We start from the raw sequence: 27886 nt of genomic DNA, 5'->3' as shown, positions 1-27886 counted from the left end.
CTGCTCTGGTACTCAAGTTAGCTGGCCTGGAAGCTCCAGCAGACTCTCATCTCTCTCCCTCCATCTCTCTGTGGAAGTGTCACACCACCACACCCAGCTGCTTTATCTAGTCTCAGGGATCAAACTCAAGGGGTGTGGTGTGTGTGTGTGTGTGTGTGTGTGTGTGTGTGTGTGTGTGTGTGTGTGTGTGTGTGTATACCATGGCTAGTATATGGAGGACAGTTTGCTAGAATCATTTTTCTCCTTCCCTCACATGAATTCTGGACATCAAAGTCAGGTTATCATTTGGTCTTCCTGAAACGCAGACTTTAAAAAAGTGCTTACGTTCTTGGTACTGTACCTAATTATGATACATAAATGAATTATCTTTGTTCCCATAATATTTGGGATACAGCCTGGCTATAGAAGCCAAGGGTTGACTAACCACTATGAATGTAACTTTTTAGCATTGTGTTTCTCGCTACATTGTTGCATTTTTCTCCATGTATTTTGAGGCACTAGAATAAGGAAAGCATAAACAAATATTCGATGCAGTAAAGAAACCAATTAAGATATAATGAGGCTACTAAAATAAGACAGATGCTTCTTTGGTTATTTTTCCTGGTGTGACAAAAAAAACAGATAAGAAAGACTTAAAGAAGGAAGTATTCATCTTAGCGTGTAGTTTCAGTGATGTAAGAACATAGACTCAGCTACATTGTATCTTTGTTTCTGAACTAGGAGTGAGATAGACTATAAGACTATAAAAACATGTGGCAGAATAAGCTATTCACTTCATGATGAACAGGAAGCAAGGAGGACAGAAAGGGATTGGGATCAAGACACAGCACACACATACATACACACACATATAACTGTGATATATATATATGTACATATATGTGTATTATATATTATTAATTATATATATCATATATATATATAATCTGTGGATATATATCCACATTTACTTACTTCCACAAGATAGGTTCCATCACCAAAAGTTTTCAGAATTTTCCAAAATAGTACCAGCAGCTGGGAACCAAGTGTTAAACTCATATGCACCTATAGGGAACTCAAAACAGAATATTTTGTTCCTACCCCACTCCCACAGATGTACCTCACAATACAAAAGACAGTTAGTACATCTCCAAATGTTCCCAAAGCCTTAATTGTTCTAACATTGTCAAGTTTAAGTTGAAAGTCTACTGCAACTCAAAGCCATCTCTTAGCTGTGTCCCCCTAATATAAAAATCAAAGTTATACTGATAAAATGGCATAAATGAAATATTCCTCACTACAGAACAATGGAATATGAGAAGAAAAAATCTGATAAAAATCAAGAACCCAGCAGGAAAAACATTAAATCTGATAGTTCCATGTCTGATATCTAAGTATGTGGTAGCAAGACGTGAGCACCAATGGGCCTGGGCAACCCTACCACTATGGTCATGGGCTGGCTTCTCTCACTGTCTGTGGCTTCTTTGGCAAATATTCCATGTTCCTAACATCTTTAGCATCCTGGAACCTCTACTGTATCTATGCCTTCACCATAAGAGTTTCTACATTTCTTCTCAACAACAACCTACAAAGGACTCTTAACGCTATGCATTGCCTAGCCTCCCCAGTGTTCATTTAAAATCTGTGTGGAAGGCTGAAAGACCTCATAACGTTTACATTGTGCATTCCCATCGTACCAGCATCACATGCGTGAAGTCAATGTCTGCCATCATCTTAAGAAGTAACAGCCTTCTGGCTGCAGGGACATTCGGAGTGGACACAACGATCACTGCCTCTGAAGAGAAGAATTACCACACCTATGGGTGAGGTTCTGCGCTCAGTATTTGAGAGGCCTCCAGGTAAACCACACTGTGAAGAAAGGTGCAGAGTTCCTCATCCGTACAGAGTGGATTCAGAACATCCTCAATCCATAAAACCTCCCCATGCTTTGTCAAAAGGTAATGACAGAAACTGAAGATAATAGATTAGAGGACATAGCCTGTTCTATCTCTTCTAGATAGTGAGTTATTAGACACCCTACCTATCCTCAATGCCTTTCGGCTCTGTGTAACCACCCTTTGGCTTATCTAACCATCAATTTAGTATAATTATAGGATGAAGAGATCATTTTAAACCATGCCAAAGGAATTTAAATAGAAAAAACTGAAGTATAGAAAAATAGTTCTAATTCTTCCTAAAAATATATTTTATACACATATAAAGTTTGTGTTCATTGTCTTCTTGAGTTAATTTGACAGCCAGCAGCTTTGAAGGAGCAACTCATAAAAAGAACAAATGCTTTTAACTTGGATGAAGCCTGATTTATTATTTTCTGTTATGAGTATTGCCTTTTGGTTCCTATTTTCTTGCCTATCTTTAGGTCAGAAAGATTATCGTCTATGCTTTCCTCATTGTTATACTGTTCACAAGAGCCAGGAAACAGAATCGTTCCAGTTGACTATCATCTAACAAATGCACAGTGGAACCTTATTAACCTGTAAAGAAAAAATAAAATTGTTGGTAAATAGATGGAACTGAACACACACACACACACACACACACACGCACACACACACACACCATGCAAGGTTACCCAACCCTAGAGAGATAAATATTGCATTTTCTATCATATGCCTATTATATCTGTGAATTCTTGTTGTTTTTAACCTGGAATGCTAAAAGGCCAAGATGGAAAGGGGCCATTAGAAGGAAAGGACGAGGAAGTACCTTAAGGCCGAGGGGACAGTAAAATACGCAGGTTACAGGAAAGGGGAACATTGGAGGGGGAAAGGGGTAAGTGAGGAGGAGGAGGGTATAAAGACAAAGAAAGTAGGAGGAAAGATAGGCAGCACTGGGGGATATATGAAAAAAGGGAAACCTATCTTACAAGCCTAATGAGTGTATTTTTATTAAGTTCTAAAACGGTGGTACCTAAATAGGAAGATAATGCTTCTACCAGAAGCCATCTGCTACTGAACAAAAATCTGGATGTGAGACACTTCCTACAGACTGTCAGTGGAGGAGACCACAGAGGCTCACAAACCAATACATGTGATCGCCAGTGCTCTTCATTAGCTGTCATAACTTTACCATTAGAAGCTTGTCTTATTTAGGGGTCTCTATTGCTATTTAAAAATACCATGGCCAAAACAAGCTTAGAAATGAAAGAATTTATTTCAGCATACAGTTCTGCATCATTGAACGAAGTCAGAACAGGAACCTTGGAGGCAGGAACCGAAGCAGAGACCATGAAGGAGTGCTGGTTACCGGCTTGCTTCTCGTGGCTTGCTTAGCCTGCTGTCTTTAACCATTAATCAAGAAAATGCCCACAGGCTTACCCAAAAGCCAGTCTGGTAGAGGCATTTTCTATATCGAGATTCCCACTTCCCTAAATGACTCTAGCTTGGGTCAAGTTGACCAAAACTAACCAGTATGAACCTGTTTCTGAAGAAGCCACACACTTTAGTCATGAGTATTGAAAAGGCAAGCTGAAACTGCATTGTAAACTTCCTCTTACTGGCTAGCTTTCATAGTACCAACGGAAACCATACAGACTTCAGGGAGAGAAAGGTTATCAATAGTTGGTCTCAGCTGGGAAGCCTGAACTCTACAATAGTGACTGGCCTGGCAAGATATGCCCATTGCTGCAACAGTGGCCTGAGTATTATGAGAATAGAGCAAACCTCCTTCCAGTTAGATTTGAGGACTGTTCCTAGGAGGGAACATACACAAGGTACCATAAACCCTGTTAAAAGATGGTGGCTGGAGAGATCGGAGGTACTAATGGGGAACCCACCTCTCTAGTGTTGTTAAATGGTCAGGTGGTCAAGCTACCTTATAAATACTCATATCGATTTTCACAAATTATTGCTGTTCTTAGCCTTTGTCAGTGAAGATTCTTGTTGCAGTGAGTAGTAGTTAACACAGACTGGTAGCTCGTCGAACTGATAAAAAGCAGACAGTGGGCTGCTTATGACCAAATGGACCAGTCATCTACGTCACCACTCCAAGAGAGAGTGAAGAGCATGGAATACATGAAAATGCATAGAGATTTTCACAGCAGAATGCACTGGCGCCATATTTGCACCAGACTGAGTCTGCCAACATTTCATCATGGAATGGGGAGGGTTTATAAACACCACCCTCCCTGATGAACTGTGGGAAATGAATGGTAGCCACGGCAGTGACTGTCACTTTCTTCAGTCTTAGACCCTCTGATAAGATGCCCATGCCCCAGTAGATGACCCCCCCACCCATGCTCATGCAAACATCCCTAACTAAACTCAGTGTGTTACACACACACATATAAAGAGCATGAGAGGAGGAAGGTTTGTTGTAAAGAAGGAAGGCTTGTCTCCTGGGCTGGGCAAAGGATGGGGAAAGAAATATAAAAATTGAAAATATCAAAATTTCATTACATACATGTGTGAAACTGTCAAAGAATAAAACTCTTTTAAAGGAGGGGAAAGTGATGGTGCACATAATCAAAATACATTGTATGTGTGTATGAAACCTTCAAAGAAATTTAAATAAAAATAAAACTAAAATTAAAATTACATTTCTAAAATGATAAAAAGGGGGGTAAAAATAGGGGTATGAAATAATATACTCCATTATCCCCATTTCAATGAGCTGCTGAAACACTCTTATGTCCTAAGGTCATGCTCTTAAATGATTTAAGCTCTAAGGGAAACACCCCCACTATCCCTGGCCCCACTTGTGGGCAATGAAGTCTGGTTCCCACGCCATGTCAAAGACAAGTGGATATTAATTTGACTTATTCTGAGGAGACCTCAAAATACCTTTCCTTTTAGCTCAAGGGAGAACAGAGCAAACGTTTTTGACAGAAACTGGTGAATCTCCAGGGCTTGGATATCAATTTCATGTGTCCAATCTATTGACCATCCTTGAGAGATTCTCCCTCAGGCTCATGCAATGGCTGGGCCAACAACAGAAGAGTGAGGCTGGTCTGTTTTCTTAGTGAGGTCTAGCCCAGAGGGTCCAGCACATTGTCTCATCCGCCTGGAGATCTGGTCTGCTCCCACCAACACACGCTGCTTGCTACCAGTATTAATAACGCTAGCAGCGGGAGGCTTCACACCAGAATGGGGGCTGCCTGGGTAATTATCCAGTGGCCTAGGATCAGCCAGTAAATTACTCTGTGACTAGGGAATTCAGCAGGTCACCAGCGTCACTCTGACACTCTCACTTTATTGCTCTCCCCTCCTGCTGCACTGATATTCATTTGTCTGGTTTGCATTCAGGTCATTGCTCCAGTGACTTTTTTTTTTTCGGTGACTTTTTTTTTAATGTCTAAGGGGTGAGCAGTAGCCCCTTTGAGGAGTCTGCTAGCCAGGCCAGTTGGGATGGCTTTAGAAAGAAGAGAAGAGAAACATTTATTTTATGATACCATTCCTTGCCCCCAGGCATGCTATCACTTGTTTTCTGATGCACTCATAACCACATTTTAATTATTTTTCTCACACAGCTGTGACTCCTTTCTAACATGCCAGGTCATGTAACCTCGAATAGTGTGGAAAGGAAAGACAGAAAATTCTGTGCACTCCCACCTCACCCAGTTTGCTCCAGCTGTTCCAGAATGAGAATTGGGTGTGCAGATTAGTTTTCCAATTGCGGTGGTCTCTCTGAGTCATGTGCCCGAGTTATTCCTTTTATCGAACTCACTCTTTCCCACACTCCTTCTCTTGTTTCAGATCTTGCCATGGACAGCACACCTCCCAGACACCTCTATGAACCCATGCAGAACACAGCCATGTTCTCGTCCCTCCTGTTCCACCACAAAATCCATTTCACAATACCCAGCTAACCAATTGTCTCTTCTCTTTCCTGTCCTGCCCTTCAAGTTGTCAACCTGACAGAAACAAGAACATCCTTACCAGGATCCACTCAGAGTAGCCAATGGAAGCAAAGAAATAGACAAGGAAAGATAACTCCCAGTTCTACCTCCTAGGCAAGCTTGATGTCTACTTTGCCCTCAGCTGTTACACACAATACCCAGCAGCACCGCTGAAGAAACTTGCTGTGCTTGAACTTCCCAGAGCTTGAAAAAAGAACTCTATTGCCATTTCCCAGAACTGGCCATTGCATCTGTCCCTCCTCTCAACTCTATAAATGCATCTCAAGACGATCCTGTGAATCTCATTAAATGTGTGCGCCGACTCTATCTTCATACCCTTGAAAGGAGCTCATCAAGGTTTCAGATTCTATAATATGGAGCAATCAATCTCTAGGGTTCTGTACCACTAAGGTAACCTACAGTTACCACTCTGCTGTTAATGCCTTTTTGAAAAATGGGCTATAAATGTGATAATAAATGCAGATCATTTCCCACAAATAGATCAGTCGATCTAGCCCCTGATAACTATCCACCCACCCAATTTCACTACTGAGTGTGCTCTGAGTTCCTCCCGGCACAAATGCTGCTGCAGAGGTGGCTTTACCTACGCTGTTCCCTCAGCTTGGAATGCCCTTTCTTCTGCAGGAACATGCTATACCCTCCGTATAGTTTGTAACGCATCTTTAATCGCCATCTCTAAGGAGTCTTTATTAACTTAGAATATACCATGAGGAAGAGTTCAGACTGCAGTATCAAACATTCTACCATTTGGCCTACCATTTCCTGGCTATGGCACTGTGGGAAAATTATTTACTTATCTAACTGGGCTCCAATCTCCTCATCTGTGAAATGGAAACCTGGGAGGAAACATGAGAGTTTCTCTCTGCTGTGACTACGGAGATTGAAACAGGGAACGTATTGTTGAAATAATAAGCACTACACAAAAGCTTGTACCTTATTATTGATGATCCAAATTGTAACTAATCACTGATACCATTTACTTTAAAAGGTGTATTTTATAGTTCTGCCTCCCTACAAGACTGTGACCTTCTTAAAGCTAGAGGTTTATTTTTATCCATATTCCAAAACTATGCCCAGATCATGAAGAATCAACAAATGCTTTCTTTGGTGAGTTAAATCATACGTCTAAGAAAACAAATATTTTTAAAAGGACAAGAATTTTAAAGAAGAGGATGTCAAGGAATCTTCAACATGAAAACCTACAGATCCCTGCAGGCGCTTCCATACTTGTATTTCTAGCTTTACTTTTGATCCTTGAAATTTATTTATGTAGCAGGTGTCACTGTCTCTAGTTTAAACACCAGAGAATATTAACTTCTACATAGTCCCAGAGCAGTTTTCCAGATGCAACGTCCCATTGCTTTTCTCCCTGGTTACGCTTCATATGCCCACTGACCCGCCCTAACAGGGAGTAGTGGTTAAGCCTATCTTACAACTCAGCTGTCACTCCTCGTACTGGGAACAGTGATCATCTTCACAATGCCATTCCACATGGTGTCGACTGTACTTGCCTCCAAGAATGCCAGGGAGAAAGCGCACAGTGCCCCATGTGCTGTGCAGAAGAAACGTGCATTTCTGATGATGCTTTGGGCATCTCCAGGCTTCTCCTGTGTTTCTGTGCAGCTGAGAAGGTGAAGCGTGAGGCTATCAAAAGCTGCAAACAGTCCCTACCTCTGGAGACAGGCATTTACCAGAAGAAAGAAGGACCAATAGCTTCCCAGAGCATTGTTCAGCCACATTAGAGAGAGGATTAAGCAGATACATTCAGCTATTCTAACAGACTTTCTTTAAGCCTTGAATACGCCTCTCACACTCTCTCAGATAATCACATTAGTTTTGTCATTAAAAGATTCCTTTTATAGAAAGTACCTAAACCGCTCACACCACCCAGAGAGGGTGCATACATTATCAAGCTCTAAGACAAACAAAAGGGATTTTTTTTTGGTCCCACATCTGTTTTTCCTTATTCTTCATATTTTGGGAGAAATCAAGGTGGAAATTATTTTTGTAAACGGCCAGTGGCTAGAAAGCAAATCTTACCTCCTCACCCTGACAGTCTCCCTGCAAGGAGAACAGGGAACACCAAATGCCTTTAGGGTAGAGGCCAGCAAGGAAAAAAAAAAAAAACAAAACAAAAAACAAACAAACAAACAAAAAAAAAACAAAAACAGAAGAGTAAGATGACAGGATAGGAGGTGGATAGAAATTGGTGTACTTACCTCCCTGCCCCAGGAAATTCCATTTGGAAATAAGGAAGCATAGCAAAGTGTCTAGATGAGAACAACAGCAACCTCTTACTACCTCTGTGACATCTGTAGACAGAAGGGAGTCCCTTCACTCCCACTGGTCTCAGTATTCTCTTTCCTCCTGCCAGAGTTGTGAGGACCTTCATGACAAAATGGCCGAAAAGACAGGAAAAAGAGTTCAAAGAACAGCAAAGAATGACCCATGTGGTTAAGCACGGATCTCTTTTGTTCAGCCCCATAATAACAACAGTAAGGGTTATATCTGGATTTGTTTTTCACAGCAATGTGACTGGTGCCTAACAGAATAAACATTTAATCATTTGTCTAAATATATAGGCTTTAACTGTCTTCCCATGACCCACTACCCCTCGTCAGTAACACTCAGCAAACTCCCATCCCTCAAGTCCAAGTTTAAATGTTATTCTCAGACTGTCCAGATAAATTCGTGACTGTCATGGTCTTGCTTTCCAACTTTCAAATGCAATAATAATTTTGATCCCAATGTTTTTAATTACTTGCCATTCAATGACCTCTTCCCATTACCTTTGAAGTCCCTGAGAATATTGGACTTTATCCTTATTTCTTCATTTTATTATTGCTTATTTGCTATTAGATGTATGTTTTTACTGATTAATCACAAGGGAAGAAACAACTCAAACACTTGATGTAAGTTGGCTGAACTGAGGAAGCTGTTAATTAAGCTTCAATGCAAAAGGCATTAAACCTCTACAGCTGCAGAGTAGGTATTAGAACAAACCCTAAGCACTGATTCGCTCTTTAGAGTACTGTGTAAGAACGATTTGAATTAAGTGTCAGATTCTTACCTCCTAATCGAGGAAAGCAAGGAGGTCTCTTAAATTATGATGGAGACAATTAAGATTAAAGTCCCTTAACATCAATGTAATTGTTGTCTAAAGTCAGATAACTCTTCAACTTACTTCAAATGTGACAACCAAAAATGACTCAAGCATTACCCAAAGGATATGCTAGGTTGGGAGTAAGGTGCTGCCTCAATTGATTTACATCTAAGAGCAGATGACTGGAGAGATGGCTCAGTGATTAAGAGCCCCTGCTGTTCTTGCAGAGGACCTAGATTTAGTTCCCACTACCAACATGGCAGCTCACAATGTCTGTCACTCCAGTTCCAGAATTCTGACACCCTTTTCCAGCCTCCTAAAGCTGTGCAAACATACGGTGCCCTTATATACTAGTATGTAAAACATTCATGCACATCAAATAAAGATAAATAACACTTGGGAGGGAGAGGGTTTATTTCAGCTTACAATTCAATATCACAGTTCATCACTGAGAGAAATCAGGGCAGAAGCTAATGCAGAGGTCACAGAGGAGTGCTATTTACTGACTTGCTCCCTATGTCTTGCTCAGTCTTTCCTACTGAACCCTGGATCACCTGCCCAAGGGTGACACCACCCACAATGAACCCTCCCACATTGATCATTAATTTTAAAAAATGTATTACAAGTTTGCCCAGCAGCCAATCTGATGGAGGGATTTTCTCAATTTAGAGTCCCTCTTTCCAAATGAATCTAGCTTGTATCAAGTTGACATAAAACTAGCCAGGGTAGACAGTAATTCATTTTTTTAAATCAAACTTTATAGGAAATAAATTCTGGTTTTAATGACCCTTTAAATATTTTTTCAAAATATGAATTAATTTCCCTATAGGTCCGTATAATTCTAGCTGGAAAAAGTTTAGTGAACGGAGCATATGGACAAAGACCTGTTCTTGTGTTTTCTTTCTTCGCTAGGACTGAACCCAGGAACTTGCACATGGGAGGCAAGTGCTTTACCAGTGGCACATCAACAGTCCTTAGAGCTGGCCTTAAAAAAAACAAACTATGCAAAGTACTAAAAAGCCCTTTCAGATTTCACAAATGAGAACTTTAAAAATACATCCTAAAAACAATAAATTTCCCCCCAGTGGCAGCCAGCAAACTAGACTACAGATGAGCATTTCACAGATGCAGTAAACCGTGAGTGACTGAATGTTTGCAGACATTCAAACTCTTACAGACAGTGGTGGTCTAATTGATGGCACTGGGAATAAGTTAGTTACTCCACACATGGCTGAGGTGAAGAGCCTGGTGTACGCATCATCTAATGACTGCCTGTGCAGCAGCATGAAGCTCTTCAGTCAGGGTTCTTGGCACTGTGTCCTTCCTCAGGTGGTCATCATCTGGTCTTCTGCTGGGCTTCCAGCTGAGATGCTTGTTTGCAGGGCGCTGTGTTGATTCTGTCAGAAGCACATTCTAGACTCCATCTGGGGGACCACGCCAGAAATGGGATTGAGTTATCCTTTGATTCTTCAAAGGCATTTAGTTCACGGATGAGACACTGCCTGTCCAATGGAACTACAGGTTGACCAGATTCTGCTATGAGGACAGAGGCTGTGTATTTATATTTGTTGAATTCCAAATAATCCCTAATTAATCCATTAATTAGAAAGTTCTCATGAGACAATGATGGTCGGGGTTCACGATCATCATCCAGGGCAGTGAAAACTTCAGCACAGATCCTTGCTTTTAAATGTCTTAACACTCCCCTTTTTTCCAAGGTGAAACAGCTTTCAATTCAGTAACAGTCGCCATTTTTCAACAGCCTCTGGTGCCACTCCTCTCCAGTGTGTATGCCAACACCATTTTTTTCTAAGAGCAGCCTCTTACAGGGTAGAGTTTTGTGGCATCAGTAAGGGAGACAAGGACCATCTAGTCTATGGACTATCTCTAACTAAAGGCAGCAATTAAGAATGGTTATGCTTCATAATTAGAGGAGAAAGAAAGGCTTTGCATGATAAACACAAACTAAAAGAATGCATGAGCACTAAGAAGATTCTACAAAAGATACTTGAAGGACCCAAAAGAAAGACAAATATGATTTCAAAAGAGAAATTTTGATTAAATTTACTGATGTACCTCAAGGTCTTAGGAACCAATCTGGAGATGAATAGCCATGTATACCTTGTTAAGGATGTTAGTTATCCAAAACACACACACACACACACACACACACACACACACACACACACACACACAGTTTGTTTTCCACCTCAACTTGGTTAGCTTCTCGTGCTCAATATTAAAATACATAGGAAGCAACTCCCTTGGTGTCTGCTCATGTTCTATATTAAGTTTTCTTTGGTGGTCATGGTGGTACATGCCTAGTAATCCAGCATTTCGGGATGCTGAAGCACGAGAGTCTTGAGTGTGAAGCCAGCCAGAGTTTCATGATGAAACATTATCTCAGATAGATAAAATGACCAGTTTTTGACAAAGAGTGCCAAGCTGCTGGAATCGGAAAAGAAAGAGCCAGGGACCATGGAGGGAAGATCCAGCTGCAAGTCCAGGTTCCCAGGTCCTGAAAATGTAGTAATTCCCTCCCTTTGTGTATCCATAATGATCAAAGCAAAGGTCGTGTGAGCATATTAGAGCTGGGAAATGTGCCCATCTATAAAATTTTTGCTTCTCTCAATCTGAAGTTGATTAATTCGATGAATTTTATGGAGACCTGGTTACCTATTCCCATGTTGAATGTTGGTGACAAGGAAGTAATAGGACATGGTGCTTACCCTCTGAAAATTGTTTTTTCTTAAAAAGCAACTGACAACACTGAGAAAAACATGACAATGTATTCGTTGGTCCGAGTTCTGCCCTACTACAGGGCACAGCCACTCAAGAGATAAAATTCTGGAAGCTTGACTGCACACATCCCATACTGGTGCTGGGCCAGTGATGGGCTTCTGGGAAGCACCGAGGCACTGCTCAGGGTATGGACAAGCTCAGTCTGAGATGTGGGAAAGCCAGAGCTGGCTCGGGGATCCTGGGGTCTTTGATGAGCCCAGAGTGGGGTTCTCAGGCTCTTGAATATCCATATGCCTCTAGGAGTCATGAAAGAACTGCGAGTGGCTGGGGCCAGCATCTAGCCTGAGACCAGGGGGAAAGGGAGCTTCTGCTTAGCTCATCAGTGATTGTCCTTAGCTTGGCAGCGGTTGTCTGGGAGTGTAGATGGGCCTTCTATGGGAGATTAGCTGTGACTCTGCAGGTGAAGGCCTTTTCCATGTTCCTCATGGCAGGGGTAGATGAAAGAGACAATGCATGTTTATCTATACCATTTATTGCATGTTCATCGTGGAAAATGGATGCATACCATACTGTACCAACTTCTCAGGATGGACCTGAGATTAAATACCTTTTGCAGGGAGGAATGTCTGGGAAGGGAAGCTTATTGGTTAAGCCCTCAGGGCCCCTATGAACCTCATTAGCATAAAGAACTCTGTTCTGGGCCTAAGTGACCACAGGTTGAGTTTCCTTATGTGGGGAGTGTTCCAGATCAGGAATCTGGCAGGGAGTGGGGAATCACCTGAGTCTCAGCTGTGTACCCACCTAGTTTCCAGGTCTCAACCCACTCTACCCACCAAGCTTCCTGGCATGGTTTTACCATCCCACAATGTATGGTCTGAATACTAAATTAGAAGTAGTCATGTACCATGGAGTCAGGTCTCCATAAAATTCATCAAGGTGCTACAGATGAAAGCAAGCAACACCTGCAGTGAGAGAGCTTCCATTCTTGCTGACAGACTAGTTAATCTGGTTCTGTTATCCAGATTAGGGATGACTCACCATAGAGAAACAGACAATGCCTTCTCTAGAAGAGTAGCCAAACCGATGTGAACTTTAAAAGAACAGATGCCAGTACAATGTGGCTAGCTGCACATACGGAGGAGCTAAGGGATGTTGGAGAGACTCATGGAAGCTCAGAAGGTTGATACAGTGGTAGAAAAGTTCTAGCACAACTGTGGAAAAGAGGCAATTCTTGTCTTGTGGGGGCAGAACAAAATCACCTGCTCCAGAGACTGACTAATCTATACTCAGACTGCAAGCACAAAGGTCATGCTAATGAGCCCTGGACCTACAGGGAGCAGTTTCCTAGAGCTCCTACAGAAACAGGTCAATACTAAATAGGGCCAGTCCATCCCCCAGCAGGGAGCTGCTGCAGCTGCTCTGGTGTTGCTTGCCCTACTGGGAGACAAAAATCACAGGCAATAGTACTGTCCATAGCCTACAAGCACAACAGTCACCAGAAACAAGGACAGACTAGACTGGTGTGTAACATTGAGGGCAGGTAGGTGTTGAGCAACCAGAAGCTCTCTCAGAACCTGTCCCAGGTTGCCTAGCCTAGCCACATTACCTTAACTCTGGGCAACAGCAGAATATCCGAGACAAATCTTTACGATGCTTCAGAAACTAGAGTCCTTGAATCAGACCAACAACTCATGGAAAGGAATATTTGCATATAAAACTGTTTGAACAAAAACATATACTGTGAGGCATACTGGAGTGTCCAGTGATATTACCACAAACAAATATGTGACAGAGATGTGGGAGCGAAAAAGGAATAGAGTGGTAAGTGCATGGTTGAAATGGACCGAAACACAAAGGCAGTGGCTGTTGTTGAGAGAAGGCTTTGGTGGATGGAGGAAGGTATGGTTGCTGAGTAGGGTAGACAGGGTGGTGTATACAGCAGCCTGGAGCTTGGGCAGACTTTGCCCCAAAACACACTGTCCAGCTGTACAAGCACTCTGCTTCTGAGCAACAACAGGATGTCCACCAGTCATTTACTGGATTGGACCTACTCTAAAGACCTTTAAGGTCTGTGTTGCCCCGGAGGCCATGTTAGTACCTGCGTCCCACTCTCATGTCCCAGGCCACGTTGAAGCAACCTTAGGTTCACGTGGATATCTGGCTTGCCATTGGAAGCCTGAGACCTGTGGGAGACCAAGTAGATGTCTATAATCTGTGCTACTGCAGGAAGCCATATTAATGTCTGTGGCCTGGGTTGCCATAGGAAGCCATGTTGATATAAGTTGCCTATAATGCTGCCTGAGGCCACATTGTTGTCCATGGCCCAGGCTTCTGCCAAGAACCATGTTGGGGTCCATGTTGGCACTGCTGAAGACAGAGGCCATGTTTATGTAAAATGGGAATTTCTGATTTCATTGGAGACTCAGTTGTGTCATATGATGTTTTTCTGGAAACTGTCTTATGAGAGGATGTTTTACTGAAGCAGACACATGAAAAGATGTTTTTCTGAGAACAAACACGTGGTGTTTTTCTGGAAGCTGCCTCTTGAAAGGGCATGTGAAGTTTTGCTGGAGCAGATGCTTGAGAGGACACATGATGTTTGGAAAGAGTTTGAGTGTAACCCAACACATAGTGGATGACTTTCTTGCATTGGTTCCCATTGCTTTCTTCACTGATTGCTTGTCATGACTTCATAGAGAGAAATTCACCAAAGAACTTCTGGTGATATTCTGGCTGCTTCTTGCTGCTTCCAACAGCCTCAAAGTGCCAATCAGTGGATCTTCACAGTTTCTTCAGGATCAAGCAGCTGCTACTAATTCATGTTTGGTGTTTTGCTAGTGGACTGGACTGCTGACAATGAAGATTTCTAAGAAGAGTTCTGACAAAGAACTATTTCTAAACAGGTCCACAACCCTTGTTTCTTATTAACCTTTCTTTTCCCCTACCTCTGGTGGGTACTGGGCTAGAAGGGAGGTTGAAATGTTCAAAAAAAAATAATTAAAGTAAATTTTGAAATATCTAAGCCTACAGTGATGTCTGTGACCCATATTACTGTCAAAGGTCATGTGGATGACTGTGGTTTGTGCCACCTCTTGAATCCATGTTGATGTCCACAGACTGGAGATCATATTGGTGTCAGTGGCCCATATTGCCCAGAAGACCATGTTGAGGTCTATGGTCTATTACTGTGACTAGAAACCACACAGAGGTCAGTGGCACATGTTGTCACCAGAAAATCTATGGAAGTCCATGATCTGTGCTCCTGATGACTGTAAAGAGCAAGGAAACCACTTTGGTAGTGATGTACGTGACAATTGAGAAAGATGGACATAAAAGGCTTCTCTGACCACTCCTACCACCTCTACCCACCCTACCCCACACCTCGAAAAAAAGTAATAGCCTAGACAGAAAACCACTGAAGAGAGCCCTTAAAATTGTGATAAGGATGCTGAAGTGTTCTCCACAATTGATACTTCTGTCAAAGATGCATATGGGGAAGGATTCAGTTTTCTTTAAGAGGTTAGCCACTGGGAGTTTGACCATTCTCCAGTGAATATATGGGCAACACAAATTGGTTGAATACTACTACCACTACCACCACCACTACTACTACTACTACTACTACTACTACTACTACTACTACTACTAATACTAATACTACTAATACTACTAATACTACTTCTCCTCTTCCTCCTTTCTTCTCCTCCTCCTCCTCTTCTTCCTCCTCCTCTTCTTCCTCTTCCTCCTTCTTCTTCTTGAGGACAGGGAAATGAGTATAATCAGGGTATGTTACATGAAATTCCTAAATAATGAATAAAATACTTTGTTGGGGAAAATATTGAAAATTTTCAAAAGAACAAGAATATTAAAATCAATACTAGACCGGAAGTCCCACACCCGCGGATCCCGGCCTGCAGCAGCTCTCTGCTCCCAGACCCCGTGAGAGAGAGACCCAACCGCCTGGTGAGGTGGGCACTCCTGAGGCTGCAAAGCGGAAGAGACCACCAACACTGCCCACCCCTGCCCACATCCCTGGCCCAAGAGGAAACTGTATAAGGCCTCTGGGCTCCCGTGGGGGAGGGCCCAGGAGCGGCAGGACCCCTGTCTGAGACACCGCCGGAACCTGAAGGAAACAGACCAGATAAACAGTTCTCTGCACCCAAATCCCGTGGGAGGGAGAGCTACACCTTAAGAGAGGCAGACAAGCCTGGGAAACCAGAAGAGACTGCTCTCTGCACACACAACTCAGACGCCAGAGGAAAAGACCAAAGGCCATCTGGAACCCTGATGCACTGAAGCTCCCGGAAGGGGCGGCTCATATCTTCCTGGTTGCTGTCGCCACAGAGAGCCCGAGGGCAGCACCCCGTGAGCGAACTTGAGCCTCAGGACCACAGGTAAGACCAACTTTTCTGCTGCAAGTGACCTGCCTGGTGAACTCAAGACACATGCCCACAGGAACAGCTGAAGACCTGTAGAGAGGAAAAACTACATGCCCGAAAGCAGAACACTCTGTCCCCATAACTGGCTGAAAGAAAACAGGAAAACAGGTCTACAGCACTCCTGACACACAGGCTTATAGGACAGTCTAGCCACTGTCAGAAATAGCATAACAAAGTAACACTAGAGATAATCTGATGATGAGAGGCAATCCCAGGAACCCAAGCAACAAAAACCAAGACTACATGGCATCATCGGAGCCCAATTCTCCCACCAAAACAAACATGGAATATCCAAACACACCAGAAAGGCAAGATCTAGTTTCGAAATCATATTTGATCATGATGCTGGAGGACTTCAAGAAATACATGAAGAACTCCCTTAGAGAACAAGTAGAAGCCTACAGAGAGGAATTGCAAAAATCCCTGAAAGAATTCCAGGAAATCATAAATAAACAAGTAGAAGCCCATAGAGAGGAGTCACAAAAATCCCTGAAAGAATTCCAGGAAACCACAAACAGTTGAAGGAATTAAAAATGGAAATAGAAGCAATCAAGAAAGAACACATGGAAACAACCCTGGATATAGAAAACCAAAAGAAGAGACAAGGAGCTGTAGATACAAGCTTCACCAACAGAATACAAGAGATGGAAGAGAGAATCTCAGGAGCAGAAGATTCCATAGAAATCATTGACTCAACTGTCAAAGATAATGTAAAGCAGAAAAAGCTCCTAGTCCAAAACATACAGGAAATCCAGGACTCAATGAGAAGGTCAAACCTAAGGATAATAGGTATAGAAGAGAGTGAAGACTCCCAGCTCAAAGGACCAGTAAATATCTTCAACAAAATCATAGAAGAAAACTTCCCTAACCTAAAAACAGAGATACCCATAGACATACAAGAAGCCTACAGAACTCCAAATAGATTGGACCAGAAAAGAAACACCTCCCGTCACATAATTGTCAAAACACCAAACGCACAAAATAAAGAAAGAATATTAAAAGCAGTAAGGGAAAAATGTCAAGTAACATATAAAGGCAGACCTATCAGAATCACACCAGACTTCTTGCCAGAAACTATGAAGGCCAGAAGATCCTGGACTGATGTCATACAGACCCTAAGAGAACACAAATGCCAGCCCAGGTTACTGTAACCTGCAAAACTCTCAATTAACATTGATGGAGAAACCAAGATATTCCATGACAAAACCAAATTTACACAATATCTTTCTACAAATCCAGCACTACAAAGGATAATAAATGGTAAAGCCCAACATAAGGAGGCAAGCTATGCCCTAGAAAAAGCAAGAAACTAATCATCTTGGCAACAAAACAAAGAGAAAGAAAGCACACAAACATAACCTCACATCCAAATATGAATATAACGGGAAGCAATAATCACTATTCCTTAATATCTCTCAACATCAATGGCCTCAATTCCCCAATAAAAAGAAATAGATTAACAAACTGGATACGCAACGAGGACCCTGCATTCTGCTGCCTACAGGAAACACACCTCAGAGACAAAGACAGACACTACCTCAGAGTGAAAGGCTGGAAAACAACATTCCAAGCAAATGGTCAGAAGAAGCAAGCTGGAGTAGCCATTCTAATATCAAATAAAATCAATTTTCGACTAAAAATCATCAAAAAAGATAAGGAAGGACACTTCATATTCATCAAAGGAAAAATCCACCAAGATGAACTCTCAATCCTAAATATCTATGCCCCAAGTACAAGGGCACCTACATACGTAAAATAAACCTTACTAAAGCTCAAAACACACATTGCACCTCACACAATAATAGTGGGAGATTTCAACACCCCACTCTCATCAATGGACAGATTATGGAAACAGAAATTAAACAGAGATGTAGACAGACTAAGAGAAGTCATGAGCCAAATGGACTTAACGGATATTTATAGAACATTCTATCCTAAAGCAAGAGGATATACCTTCTTCTCAGCTCCTCATAGTACTTTCTCCAAAATTGACCATATAATTGGTCAAAAAACGGGCCTCAACAGGTACAGAAAGATAGAAATAATCCCATGCGTGCTATCGGACCACCACGGCCTAAAACTGGTCATCAATAACAATAAGGGAAGAATGCCCACATATACGTGGAAATTGAACAATGCTCTACTCAATGATAACCTGGTCAAGGAAGAAATAAAGAAAGAAATTAAAAACTTTTTAGAATTTAATGAAAATGAAGGTACAACATACCCAAACTTATGGGACACAATGAAAGCTGTGCTAAGAGGAAAACTCATAGCGCTGAGTGCCTGCAGAAAGAAACAGGAAAGAGCATATGTCAGCAGCTTGACAGCACACCTAAAAGCTCTAGAACAAAAAGAAGCAAATACACCCAGGAGGAGTAGAAGGCAGGAAATAATCAAACTCAGAGCTGAAATCAACCAAGTAGAAACAAAAAGGAACATAGAAAGAATCAACAGAACCAAAAGTTGGTTCTTTGAGAAAATCAACAAGATAGATAAACCCTTAGCCAGACTAACGAGACGACACAGAGAGTGCGTCCAAATTAACAAAATCAGAAATGAAAAGGGAGACATAACTACAGATTCAGAGGAAATTCAAAAAATCATCAGATCTTACTATAAAAACCTATATTCAACAAAACTTGAAAATCTTCAGGAAATGGACAATTTCCTAGACAGATACCAGGTACCGAAGTTAGATCAGGAACAGATGAACCAGTTAAACAACCCCATAACTCCTAAGGACATAGAAGCAGTCATTAAAGGTCTCCCAACCAAAAAGAGCCCAGGTCCAGACGGGTTTAGTGCAGAATTCTATCAAACCTTCATAGAAGACCTCATACCAATATTATCCAAACTATTCCACAAAATTGAAACAGATGGATCACTACCAAATACCTTCTACAAAGCCACAATTACTCTTATACCTAAACCACACAAAGACACAACAAAGAAAGAGAACTTCAGACCAATTTCCCTTATGAATATCGACGCAAAAATACTCAATAAAATTCTGGCAAACCGAATTCAAGAGCACATCAAAACAATCATCCACCATGATCAAGTAGGCTTCATGCCAGGCATGCAGGGATGGTTTAATATACGGAAAACCATCAACGTGATCCATTATATAAACAAACTGAAAGAACAGAACCACATGATCATTTCATTAGATGCTGAGAAAGCATTTGACAAAATTCAACACCCCTTCATGATAAAAGTCCTGGAAAGAATAGGAATTCAAGGCCCATACCTAAACATAGTAAAAGCCATATAAAGCAAACCAGTTGCTAACATTAAACTAAATGGAGAGAAACTTGAAGCAATCCCACTAAAATCAGGGACTAGACAAGGCTGCCCACTCTCTCCCTACTTATTCAATATAGTTCTTGAAGTTCTAGCCAGAGCAATCAGACAACAAAAGGAGATCAAGGGGATACAGATAGGAAAAGAAGAGGTCAAAATATCACTATTTGCAGGTGATATGATAGTATATTTAAGTGATCCCAAAAGTTCCACCAGAGAACTACTAAAGCTGATAAACAACTTCAGCAAAGTGGCTGGGTATAAAATTAACTCAAATAAATCAGTTGCCTTCCTCTATACAAAAGAGAAACAAGCCGAGAAAGAAATTAGGGAAACGACACCCTTCATAATAGACCCAAATAATATAAAGTACCTCGGTGTGACTTTAACCAAGCAAGTAAAAGATCTGTACAATAAGAACTTCAAGACACTGAGGAAAGAAATTGAAGAAGACCTCAGAAGATGGAAAGATCTCCCTTGCTCATGGATTGGCAAGATTAATATAGTAAAAATGGCCATTTTACCAAAAGCAATCTACAGATTCAATGCAATCCCCATCAAAATACCAATCCAATTCTTCAAAGAGTTAGACAGAACAATTTGCAAATTCATCTGGAATAACAAAAAAACCCAGGATAGCTAAAGCTATCCTCAACAACAAAAGGACTTCTGGGGGAATCACTATCCCTGAACTCAAGCAGTATTACAGAACAATAGTGATAAAAACTGCATGGTATTGGTACAGAGACAGACAGATAGACCAATGGAATAGAATTGAAGACCCAGAAATGAACCCACACACCTATGGTCACTTGATTTTTGACAAAGGAGTCAAAACCATCCAATGGTAAAAAGATAACATTTTCAGCAAATGGTGCTGGTTCAACTGGAGGTCAACATGTAGAAGAATGCAGATCAATCCATGCTTATCACCCTGTACAAAGCTTAAGTCCAAGTGGATCAAGGACCTCCACATCAAACCAGACACACTCAAACTAATAGAAGAAAAACTAGGGAAGCATCTGGAACACATGGGCACTGGAAAAAATTTCCTGAACAAAACACCAATGGCTTATGCTCTAAGATCAAGAATCAACAAATGGGATCTCATAAAACTGCAAAGCTTCTGTAAGGCAAAGGACACTGTGGTTAGGACAAAACGGCAACCAACAGATTGGGAAAAGATCTTTACCAATCCTACAACAGATAGAGGCCTTATATCCAAAATATACAATAACTCAAGAAGTTAGACTGCAGGGAGACAAATAACCCTATTAAAAAATGGGGTTCAGAGCTAAACAAAGAATTCACAGCTGAGGAATGCCGAATGGCTGAGAAACACCTAAAAAAATGTTCAACATCTTTAGTCATAAGGGAAATGCAAATCAAAACAACCCTGAGATTTCACCTCACCCCAGTGAGAATGGCTAAGATCAAAAACTCAGGTGACAGCAGATGCTGGCGAGGATGTGGAGAAAGAGGAACACTCCTCCATTGTTGGTGGGATTGCAGACTGGTAAAACCATTCTGGAAATCAGTCTGGAGGTTCCTCAGAAAATTGGACATTGAACTGCCTGAGGATCCAGCTATACCTCTCTTGGGCATATACCCAAAAGATGCCTCAACATATAAAAGAGACACGTGCTCCACTATGTTCATCGCAGCCTTATTTATAATAGCCAGAAACTGGAAAGAACCCAGATCCCCTTCAACAGAGGAATGGATACAGAAAATGTGGTACATCTACACAATGGAATATTACTCAGCTATCAAAAACACCGAGTTTATGAAATTCGCAGGCAAATGGTTGGAACTGGAAAATATCATCCTGAGTGAGCTAACCCAATCACAGAAAGACATACATGGTATGCACTCATTGATAAGTGGCTATTAGCCCAAATGCTTGAATTACCCTAGATCCCTAGAACAAACGAAACTGAAGACGGATGATCAAAATGTGAATGCTTCACTCCTTCTTTAAATGAGGAAAAAGAATACCCTTGGCAGGGAAGGGAGAGGCAAAGATTAACACAGAGACTGAAGGAACACCCATTCAGAGCCTGCCCCACAGGTGGCCCATACATATACAGCCACCCAATTAGACAAGATGGATGAAGCGAAGAAGTGCAGGCCGACAGGAGCCGGATGTAGATCTCTCCTGAGAGACACAGCCAGAATACAGCAAATACAGAGGCGAATGCCAGCAGCAAACCACTGAACTGAGAATAGGACCCCCGTTGAAGGAATCAGAGAAAGAACTGGAAGAGCTTGAAGGGGCTCGAGACCCCATATGTACAACAATGCCAAGCAACCAGAGCTTCCAGGGACTAAGCCACTACCTAAAGACTATACATGGACTGACCCTGGACTCTGACCTCATAGGTAGCAATGAATATCCTAGTAAGAGCACCAGTGGAAGGAGAAGCCCTGGGTCCTGCTAAGACTGAACCCCCAGTGAACTAGACTATGGGGGGAGGGCGGCAATGGCGGGAGGGTTGGGAGGGGAACACCCATAAGGAAGGGGAGGTGGGAGGGGGATGTTTGCCCGGAAACTGGGAAAGTTAATAACACTCGAAATGTATATAAGAAATACTCAAGTTAATAAAATAAATAAATAAATAAATAAATAAATAAATAAATAAATAAATAAATAAATAAATTTAAAAAAAAAGAAAACTCTGAAAAAAATCAATACTAGCAACAAAAAAGGGGAGGCACAGAAATTTGTGGGGGAACTCCTGAAGAATGATACTGGAAAAGGAATTGTAGGTAGAAGAGCAGTATTATCTGAGATGACGAGTTCAGTATGGCTGAAGTACGGGGTACTCTTCATGAAATGAAGAGAAACTGTAGGGATGGAACTGAATTCTGAGAAGCAGATCCAGATTTAGACAAAAAATATATACTAGATCTCAAGAGAAGGGTTACATCAGTGCAGTCAAAAGAGTGCTTGGGAAAATGTTCTAGCTTCATGAAAAGGGTGATATAGTGTCAGCTCTGAAGTATGGTCCTCAAACGCTTGTTCCTCAAGCCCATACTTTGCTGACTGTCCACTTACCATGGTTCTTCAGCCCTGGCTGAGCTTCTGATCTCAATATTCAATAGCACTTGAAGGCTAACTCCACTTGTTTATCTCGGTATTGCATAAAACACAACTTGACAATACTGATCTCATGATCACTCTGTCAAACCCAGTCCATATCTCATGCACCCTCCCAGCCCTCCCAAAGATATGGCACCACCACCCAGTCAGTAGCACAAAGCAGAGATCATTACCTTTAATACCTGTCCAATGCCTATGTCATACAGAACCCACCCCTAAACTGCATTGTCTTAGTTTCTTCTAAGTTGCTGTGACAAAATACTCTGGCAAAAGCAATGTAAGAGGTTAATGGTTTGCTCTGACTCACAGTTCAGTTTATAATTCATTATAATGGGGAACTTACAGCATCAGGAGCTTGAGGGAGGCAGTCACATCACATCAATAGTCAAATAGAGAGCTACTAAGGAGTATATGCACACTAGTGCTCAGTCCAATTTCCAGTCCACCGAGTCCAGAATTTCATATTGAGAGAATAGCCCCAGTTATTAAGATAGGTCTTCCCACATTAATCCAATAATCCCCCACAAGTATGCCTAGAGGCTTATTTACCCAGAGGCAAGTCTAAATACTGCCAATAACTAGCAGTAACCAGCACATTTATTAACTCACCACATCCAATAATTTTTTGTATTGAACCCCTCTTAATTCATTCATATCTCATTTATATTTGTCACTACTCAAAGATATCATCCATGAATAATTGCATAGTGGTCTATGTTATTAGTTTGCTCCCCCTACAATTTATACCCAACTCTATAACTAGGTTGATATTTTCTAATGAAAACTTGTTTCTGTCATTCCTATGTGAAGACTTCTTTGTAGTTTCTCATCCTTTATATCTGTCAGGATCTGTCTGCAAGGGCATTTCCCAGGTTCATATTTCCATCATGATTTAGGTCATGGTCTTCATGGTTGCCAGCAGTACCATTGCAGCAAACTTCTTTCACTCCATTTAATATGTTACACAAGGCATTCTCTCCATCCCCTTTCTGGGTATAGCTCATTTAGATGTCAGCTAAAATACAACATCTCTGGGAAGCATTGTTACCCTCCTCGCTTTTAATCAGATTCCTAGCTAAATATCCTGAACAAACAGCCAGTACATTTTGCAACACTTATATGTGCCACTGCAGGTCCATGGACCATGAGAGGAAGCCTGCTAATGTCAGGCTAAAAGCTTGACGACTCAGAGACCCTGAAGGGATGGTAGGCGCTTCACCTACTCCAGGCACCAGGACCATGTCATGTAGCTACAGCCCCCCGCCCCAGAGAGATTTGTGCCCATCAGTCATGTAAGAGCAATGCCCCAACCCCTTTCTCATGTAGATGAGATATCTCTAACATCTCAGAGAAGACAATAGGAAAAGAAATGTGACCACAGTCAAGTAGGCTCAAAACAGTTCTCCATGCTAGTGAGGTACCTAAAGGCCTGGAGGCTTAGTCAATAAGCTTTCCTCCCCAGACACTGCTCCGGTATTGCAAATGGTATTTAATCTCAGGCCCACCTTGAAAAGTGGTGTATGGTTTTATGAATCCATTTTCCACCATGACATAAACTGTTTAGAACCAGGAACCTTCTCATGTCATCAAGGTCCACAGAGGGGAGTCATGGAAAAGGCCTTTGCCTATAAAGCTACAGACTAGCCTACCATAGAAAGCCTCTCTACACTCCCAGCCACAACCACCTTGATGGAGGTTGCCACTGTCAAGCCAAGGACTATCTCCACTGGGACTAATTAGGACTCCCTTTTCGAATGCAGATCGATCCATGCTTATCACCCTGTACAAAGCTTAGGTCCAAGTGGATCAAGGACCTCCACATCAAACCAGATACACTCAAACTAATAGAAGAAAAACTAGGGAAGCATCTGGAACACATGGGAACTGGAAAAAATTTCCTGAACAAAACACCAATGGCTTATGCTCTAAGATCAAGAATCGACAAATGGGATCTCATAAAACTGCAAAGCTTCTGTAAGGCAAAGGACACTGTGGTTAGGACAAATCGGCAACCAACAGATTGGGAAAAGATCTTTACCAATCCTACAACAGATAGAGGCCTTATATCCAAAATATACAAAGGACTCAAGAAGTTAGACTGCAGGGAGACAAATAACCCTATTAAAAAATGGGGTTCAGAGCTAAACAAAGAATTCACAGCTGAGGAATGCCGAATGGCTGAGAAACACCTAAAGAAATGTTCAGCATCTTTAGTCATAAGGGAAATGCAAATCAAAACAACCCTGAGATTTCACCTCACCCCAGTGAGAATGGCTAAGATCAAAAACTCAGGTGACAGCAGATGCTGGCGAGGATGTGGAGAAAGAGGAACACTCCTCCATTGTTGGTGGGATTGCAGACTGGTACAACCATTCTGGAAATCAGTCTGGAGGTTCCTCAGAAAAGACAATTGAACTGCCTGAGGATCCAGCTATACCTCTCTTGGGCATATACCCAAAAGATGCCCCAACATATAAAAAAGACACGTGCTCCACTATGTTCATCGCAGCCTTATTTATAATAGCCAGAAGCTGGAAAGAACCCAGATGCCCTTCAACAGAGGAATGGATACAGAAAATGTGGTACATCTACACAATGGAATATTACTCAGCTATCAAAAACAATGACTTTATGAAATTCGTAAGCAAATGGTTGGAACTGGAAAATATTATCCTAAGTGCGGTAACCCAATCACAGAAAAACACACATGGTATGCACTCATTGATAAGTGGCTACTAGCCCAAATGCTTGAATTACCCTAGATGCCTAGAACAAATGAAACTCAAGACGGATGATCAAAATGTGAATTCTTCACTCCTTCTTTAAAAGGGGAATAAGAATACCCGTGGCAGGGAATAGAGAGGCAAAGATTAAAACAGAGACTGAAGGAACACCCATTCAGAGCCTGCCCCACATGTGGCCCACACATATACAGCCATCCAATTAGACAAGATAGATGAAGAAAAGAAGTGTAGGCCGACAGGAGCCGGATGTAGATCGCTCCTGAGAGACACAGCCAGAATACAGCAAATACAGAGGCAGCAGCAAACCACTGAACTGAGAATAGGACCCCCGTTGAAGGAATCAGAGAAAGAATTGGAAGAGCTTGAAGGGGCTCGAGACCCCATATGTACAACAATGCCGAACAACCAGAGCTTCCAGGGACTAAGCCACTACCTAAAGACTATACATGGACTGACCCTGGACTCTGACCTCATAGGTAGCAATGAATATCCTAGTAAGAGCACCAGTGGAAGGGGAAGCCCTGGGTCCGGCTAAGACTGAACCCCCAGTGAACTAGATTGTTGGGGGGAGGGTGGCAATGGGGGGGAGGATGGGGAGGGGAACACCCATAAAGAAGGGGAGGGGGAGGGATTAGGGGGATGTTTGCCCGGAACCGGGAAAGGGAATAACACTCGAAATGTATATAAGAAATACTCAAGTTAATAAAAAAAAAAAAAAGAATACTTGGAGTCCAGTTGCTAATGCTGTTCAAGTAGGTTAAAGAATCACGGCCTTTAGTATTATCTGGCTGGATGATGTTCTTTTCTGGACCAATCTGTTTGGTGTGCTGTAGCTGAAATTTCCCAACAGTGGGGAGTTGGAACCTGAAGAAACCACCTCCAGTAGACACACAGGGCCCCTACCCATTTTTAAAATATTTGACCCAATGTTGTTCCTATCGAAAGGAAATACGAGGACAATAATGGAGCAGAGTCTGAAGGAAAAACCATCAAGTTACTGGCCCAAATTGGGATCAATCCGATGCATAGGCACCAAACCACACTATTACTGATGCCATGTTGTACTTGCAGACAAGAGCAGCCTAGCATGGCTGTCCTTTGAATAGCTCTACCGGCAACTGCCTTAGACAGATACAGACACATCGGACTGAGGTTGGAGACCCCTATGGAAGAATTTGGAGAAGGATTGAAGGAACTGAACAGGATGGTAATCTCACAGGAAGTATACCTGTAACAGCTAACCCAGATACCTCAGACTTTCCAGAGACTAAGCCACAAACCAAAGAGCATAAATGGACTGGTCTGGAGCCCCCAGCACATAGATAGTCTAGCCGCAGTGGGAGAGGTTGCACCTAACGCTGTAAAGACTTGATGCTACAGGAAAGGGGGATTCAGGGTATGAGGTGGGGGTAGGTGGGTTGGGAGTACTTTTTCTGAGGAAAAGAGAGGTGGGGTAGAATTGAGAACTCTGGGAGGGGCCACCAGGAAGGGGGCAAAATATGGAATGTGAGTAAATAAAATAATTTCATAAAAAAATAAGGAAAAAAAAGAACTCCCTTTTCCCCCCACCCCAAGTTAGACACATCCCGCTGGCCCAACTCTGTTCTCAGCTCTTCCGCAACTCCCCGTGGTGCCTGGATCTCCAAGAGCCTTAGAACCCCATGGCCATGGCCCTGTCACAAGCTCAGGGACCTCCAAACCAGCTCTGGTTTTCCCACATCTCAGACTGCACTTTCTTACCCTGGGAAAGGTGCACTTCCTATAGCACAGCACCCACCCTGGCAGCATGGCCAGCAACCCTACGTACCACCACATGACAGAGCTTGCCAGCTTGTGTCTTTATCCCACTAGAATGTAAAATTAGAACAGATACCGTGTTTCCTTTGTCATCTCTGTAGTTTCTAAACTCTAGACCAATGTTTTATGCCCGTTAGATTCTCTGATAGATGGTGGAAAGCTAGGAGATGCTCAATCATGGAGAACCTTCTCGAGTGCTCTCAAGACACTCCAGAGCTGAGTCTCACCCTGAAGTTGAGAGAAAAAGGAAAGGAAAGGAAAACTACTTATGGTCACCATTTTATACAATCACAGTGTGTATTTAAATCTTTACTAAGGTATGTAGTCCTGTGGCTCTTTTTACTATACATGATACTGGCATTTTGTCAGACACCTGTCTTCCAGGCATACATCATGAGATTGAGGTGTCTAACCTGTTTCTCCTCTACCCTACTATATTTTCAAGACTCTGCCCTTCCTTAGACACCTGAAATATGAGAAGCTGTAAGGCATTGGGGATGCCACTCTGGGAAGTCATTCTAGGCTGGTTGTGAGCAAAAGAGAAAGCTGGCCATTGTCAGACTCGAAGACTCGCAGACTGAAACAGGGCTCCCAACCTCAGACAAGTCAGGCACAAACTCAAGTGAAGATGAACAGAAGGTCATCCCCTGTCTAAAGAGACTCAAATTCAGAACACTTTTCAATAGTGGTTGTCAAGGCATGATGTCCTAGAATCATTTGGCAAGCAGTTAAACAGCTTCCTGAGATTTACCCCAGGACAGTCTACAAACTCTGGGAAAGGGCTCAGCATTGATA

General features: G+C 42.1%; 1 pseudogene; it reads right to left on the bottom strand.

The window, feature by feature from the left end:
* Positions 1-4175: 4175 nt before the first annotated feature.
* Cep20-ps1 (centrosomal protein 20, pseudogene 1) lies at positions 4176-10712 on the bottom strand (annotated as a pseudogene).
* Positions 10713-27886: the final 17174 nt, after the last annotated feature.

This window comes from Rattus norvegicus, chromosome 1 (genome assembly GCF_036323735.1).
Source record: "Rattus norvegicus strain BN/NHsdMcwi chromosome 1, GRCr8, whole genome shotgun sequence".
NCBI classification, from domain to species: domain Eukaryota; kingdom Metazoa; phylum Chordata; class Mammalia; order Rodentia; family Muridae; genus Rattus; species Rattus norvegicus.
The sequence above is the reverse complement of the archived record's forward strand: the minus strand, read 5'-3'. Positions and strand labels throughout refer to the sequence as shown.